General features: G+C 39.5%; 1 pseudogene; it reads left to right on the top strand.

The window, feature by feature from the left end:
• The first annotated feature begins 1076 nt into the window (after positions 1–1076).
• LOC122040583 lies at positions 1077–2693 on the top strand (annotated as a pseudogene).
• Positions 2694–5939: the final 3246 nt, after the last annotated feature.

Below are 5939 nucleotides of genomic sequence, written 5' to 3'. Positions count from 1 at the left end.
ATTATTTATACTTTTCAATTTTTCCTATATTTTTTTTTGGAAGAAAAGTAAAAAAGTTTGATCACTATTTTCATATTTTTAAAACTAAATTCACAATCATGGTTTTGCTGTCTCAATACAATACATAAGGTTCTGTCATTATTTTATCATAAAGTGTCCTAAAAATATAGTACTGAGGATGGTAATCCACAACAAATGTTCTTGTATCATAACATTACAGATTTCCGGAAGCAATTAATGTATGAGGAGATCATTATGTGACATTGTACTGCACCAAAGAATACAATAATAGATAAGAATGCAACATTTGGTTTGTCTTGAATCATGGCTGCATTGACTCTTCATAACCATAAATTTAGTTAGTCTAGTACTAAAATTCAAGCTGACGAATAGTAATCCACTCACACCCGACTATTCATCCCAAGATTGTGTGTCTCAATATCTATAATCTTAGAGGTACTATCAGGAACGATTTAGACACATACATTTGGAACATTCCATATCAGGTCCAACGTGGCCCTGATATGGAATATATCAGGCCCACATTGGGCCTGATATGAGTACATATCAGGCTCAACGTGGGTTTTTTTGTTGATTCTTTGATTTTATATATTAATATCTATTAACAGCCGAAATAAATAATGGACATCATATTTGAACTCCTTGCAACATCATAAATCTATAGGAACTAAAATGGGTGCAATCGGAGCTCTCTAGGTCTATCAGTGAGTTTTACTGGTAAAATCCACTATCGACCTAGAGAGCTTCGATTACACTCATTTTTAGTTCCAGTGGATTTCTAAAATTTCAAGGAATTCAAATATGTTATTCATTGTTTATTTTTACTTCTTCAAATATATTAAAATATTATTAAAAAATTAATTAATATTATTTATATGTTCTGTATGTCAATAAAAAAAGAGAAGAGAGAAGAGTGAGAAATACACGAGGGTAAAATAGAAAATATATTTAAAAAAATATAATTTTTTTTGATAAATATCAAAATAATATACGACTTTTCATAGATTTAAATCTCTATATACATATACGTGCTCGCCAATTCTAAAACTATGGGACAAAGTAAACGTTGTAATTTTCCTAGAAAAATGAAAGATATACAGTCCCCGGTACAACTTTTCAGCGAACCAAAGTTTGGGCGAAAGATCTACCGCCGCGGTTAGGTCGAGCAGTTTGTTTATAGAGCAAAATCAGCAATGTTTAGACGTCTCTCCGCCGCCGTCCACCGTCAACTTCAGGTGACTGCCACTCTCGGCCATCGTCGGACCGCCGCCGCCCCCGCCGCCTCTCGTTCACACTTTCTGGGTTTTGTCAGACCCTACTCTGTCTCCTCCGTCGCCGCCGACGATCCCTCATCCCTAATCGCCTCCTCCCTCACGAGATCGTGCGGGATCTCCGACCATGCCGCCCTCTCCATCTCCAAGAAAGTCCAGCCCGACGCCCTCGACAAAGCGCTCTCGGTGCTCGCCGTCCTCAAGGACTACGGCTTCGAAGAAGCTCATCTCGTCCGCCTCGTCGACCGCTATCCTCGTTCCCTCTTGATGGACGTCGAGAAGACCTTGAAGCCCAAGCTGGAGTTCTATTGCGGGATCAGCCTCGTCGGAACCGCCCTCCCGGAGATCGTGTCAGCGAGCCCCCGGCTGCTGACGGCCAGCTTGGAGAAGCGATTGATCCCCAACGCTGAGTTCCTCAAATCGATTTTCAAAACGAATGAGAACCTCGTGGATGCCCTAAACACTCGCCTTGGTTGATCGCCTTCGACACCAGAACTGCCGTTCTTCCCAAGTTCGATGCTCTGCGCGCATATGGCGTCCCCGATGATGTAATCTTAGTGCTTTTGGCCCGTTACGGCTACGCTCTGGTGACAGATACAGATCGATTCAATGATGCCTTTGACGAGGTAAAGAAGATGGGTATCTGTCCGAAGAAACCCACATTCGCCCATGCCCTCGGGGTGCTCGCTATATTCCCCAAGAAGAAGTGGTTGGAGAAAGTGGAGAACTTGAGGGAATTGGGGTGGTCGCAGAGTCATATCTTGGAGGCATTTGCAAAATTTCCTTACATTGTGCGGGCATCGACTGAGAAGATAAGGAAGACCGCCAAGTTTGTGGAAGAGAAGCTGGGATGGACACCGGAGCACACAGTGAAGAATCCGTCCGTCCTGTCGTTGAGCCTGGAGAAGCGGTTGATGCCCAGGTATGCCGTCCTGAGCATTCTAGTGCACATGGGATTGATCAAGCCTTGCTTCATAGGGAATCATTTCCAGATTTCGGACAAGAACTTCCTGGTGCGATTTGTGACCAAGTATCAGGAGAAAGCTCCAGAGATAGTTGAAGCTTATCAAAAACTGAAATCAGATATATGACTAGACAAATCTGCTAACAAGCAAACTCTTATGTAAGACAAGGTTTGCCTCTTACACCATCCATTGAGATGATCTGAATTGTTCAGTTGTTGCCTTCATCTTCGCTAGATTTTGTTGCGTTAACTTAAACTCAGTTTAGGGCATGTAGCTTGTTGCTTAGAGTATGATTGAGATGAATACTCATATTAAGCTTTTAAAAGTTGATTTTTGATTGATCTAGTTGGCCCTATAAGACTCAAATTATGTTGTTGATTTTCCTTTTGTGGGAGTGATATTAGTTAATAGTGTCTTTACTAATTTTAATTGTTTTATCCTCTATTGATTCTGAGAGTGTGACTATGTAGGATGGAATGAAGAAAATCATTTCACTGAAAGATCTGATCAGTGATCTTAGTGTTCCTTGCGCACTCACTCATCAACTGTTTCTAGGATAGTGGAGTGAAAATGAACTTAACCAAGGAACAATGCTTTACTTTAAGGACTAAGTACATTTTCTTAAGGTTCTATTATGGTTGTGATATTTATTAATCCCATAGGGGATAGGAGAAAAAGATGATAATTATGCTTGAAACGCATGTGAGCTACATGAAGCTACAACCTTAAAGTTTACGAGAAACAAATAGAGTTTGATAGTATTTCAAATGCGAGCCAATTTGCTTAGACTGAATTTGCGACCTTAGCAATAAAATGCTATCGAAAACATGTTCAGTCGTTAGACATAGTGACTTAGTGTGTCTCATGCTATCAAACCTTAGCAATAAAAGGTTTCGGGGGAATAATTCATTAAAATATCTCTAATATTTCGAGTCTTGATTATGTTCCTAAAGTTTTTGCGGAGCCATTTATGTCCCTCATGTTTTACAAAGTATCTCAAATTTATCACCACTGTCAATTCTTCTGTTTTCTCTAATAGAATCTTTCACGTGAGATACGCATGATCATTTTCAGTGCCCAACTTGCTCGCTCGCTCACATCAGGGTCAAGGAGGGAGGCAAAGGCAGAGTTCTTGCGGCCGGCAACAAGCTCGAGGAGGAGCGGCCGAAGCTGAAAACATCGGCCTTGACAGAGAGGGCGTTGTTCGTGACAAACTCAGGGGCCATGTAGCAGTTGGCGCCGGCGACACGGGTATGGAAGTGGGTATGGTCCTCTGGGAACTGACGTGCCATGCTGAAGTCGATGATCTTGGGCATCCACCGTGTTGAATTATAAAGTGATGTTCTTATAAGACTAAGTTAATCTAGTTTATTGCGTGTTAAATGGTTTATTTTATAATTTGGAAATCTAATCATTGATAGTTTTGTCCGAGTCTTTAGGCGTTTAGAACGTGTCGTGTGTGATCCTATTTTATAGGATCACCCCCTAGGGTTATCACCCCCTAGGGTTTTCCCTTTGTCTAACCGGAGCTAGGACTTTTGCCTAAGTACATTTAGGACTTTCCTGCAAACTCATTCAAATATGTTAACCACAAATAACCTTAACTTTGAACCCTTTGTCATTTATCAAAACTCAGGTTCGATCTTCAGATGTTTCCTGCACCAACAATCTCCCCCTGTTTTATTATGCCAATAAAATTCAGAGTTAAGTAACATATGAAAGTAGCATACCTCATCTCTTGCTAGAGCAGCTGGCTGCGGCCCACCTCTCTTGGCTAGGATCCCTTGAGCAGTAATGTCTATATGCACTAAGGCTAACTAACGTTGACCGAACTCATCATAAGGACTAAGGGAGGTAACCCTCCCTTGGGTCATGTCTATCTCTAAGGTTGAAAACATGTATGTTAATACATGACAATAGGACATATGGACCTCTAGTCTAGTGACAAGACCGGATGCACGTATGATGTTATGAAACATATGTAATGCTATATCTATATCTAAACGTTGATTGAGGGCATACAAAAAGGAGTGAGAATGTCGCATTGTCGAAACGTTCCGAGACGCGATCGGCAAAATGCAGGTAATCAGGACCTAATACATGATATAAGCCTGGACCTTAAGAGAGAGTGACCTGAAGTCAGTCACTACAGGTGGTCGACACTCCCCAAAAAGATGCATATGGATAGTATCTAAGGTAATATGGGAGTATGACTCACCAAATGGTAGGTCCTTACTAGGGTAACATAAGAATGAACATGTGGATGGCCTAAGTCCAAGACTAGTGCATAAGAGGGTGGGAGAAAACTGAAAATCTTTTCCACCAACTCTGGTGGAGTAAATCGGATCATCAACTCTATCTGGTTGTTGTAAAACTGAGCACACAAGTCGTGGTTAACTGCATGGCTATAGTAAACCAGCTTATCTAGCTGGTAATGCTCAATCATCTGGGTAATAGGAGAATAATATTTAGCAAAAAAAGGTTCTGCTTAAATATCTACACTTTAATGGGGAAAAGGTATACCTAATGAACTCTAGCTTATGCCGCTCAATAGGAAACCTAACATCGGTGGAAGGGGTACTACTGGAAGCAGAGTCTATGATCCGTCTCTTCCTATTTTTATACATGCATATATATAAAAATAAATGCACAGAAAATACATACAGACAAATATAATGTAATGTGGTATACCTAGGAGGCATATGGAGGTGTTAGTACGGTTGAAGGGGAGAAAATCGGGCTTAGACGACGCCTCGGTGTGTCTTGATTCGGGAAAGAACGCGGACAGAAGAGCTTCTGTTCGCTGGAAAAATCAGTGTTGAGGGCACCCTCAACCGCATTGAGGGTTCCCTCAATGCGTCATGGGGGCGCCTCTTATCGGTGGGAGGCGCCCTCCATACCGTTGGCGGGAAAATTCCCACCGCTCCCGAGGGTGCCTCCTTTCATTTGGAGGCGCCTTTGGGAGGCGCCCTATATTTTTTTTATTTTTTAAAAATTATTTATTTATTTATTTAAGTTTAGTTTTAGGTTTTAAATTAGAGTTTGCGTTAGTTTTAATTAGGATTAGTTGAGTTAAGTTTAAGTTTGTGTTGATTTGATTAAGTTAAATTAATTTGGAATTACACTAGTTAAAGATTGAATAGTTTTATTAATTCGGGTTAATTAAGAATTTAATTAATTATTTATTAGATTAATTTAGTAATTTAATAGATTAATTCATTAATTAAATACTTAATTGATTAGTTTTATAAATTGATTAGATTAATTGAATTGATTTGATATTAGTTAATTTGATTAGATTGATGAATTGATTAGATTAAGTCTAAATTTTACCTAGGTTCATCTCACTATTTTCTAAGTTATCAATCAGGGAACTTTATAAGTTTTTATGAGATGATTAATTTCATCTTTGATTTAGGTTATCATCTAAGGATTAATTTACATTTGAGTTAGACTCAGGTTTTTTAATTAGTCAATTGAATATTCATTTCAAAGATTGGCTTCCAGGCTATGGCGAGGCACTAGGCCTTCTTGGGTATGGGATCATCCACCACTTCTAGACAAAGTCTTTCAAAGAAATTGGATATTTAATTTTTTTCTTTTTGAAACCCCTAGGTCTAACTAGTCAAGTGTAAATTACGTCTAGGTCCTTATCTAACCTAATCTAAGAATGTATAATAAG

Source organism: Zingiber officinale, chromosome 2A (genome assembly GCF_018446385.1).
Source record: "Zingiber officinale cultivar Zhangliang chromosome 2A, Zo_v1.1, whole genome shotgun sequence".
Lineage (NCBI taxonomy): Eukaryota > Viridiplantae > Streptophyta > Magnoliopsida > Zingiberales > Zingiberaceae > Zingiber > Zingiber officinale.
Note: the sequence above shows the minus strand (reverse complement) of the source record. Positions and strands in the feature narration are given on the sequence as shown.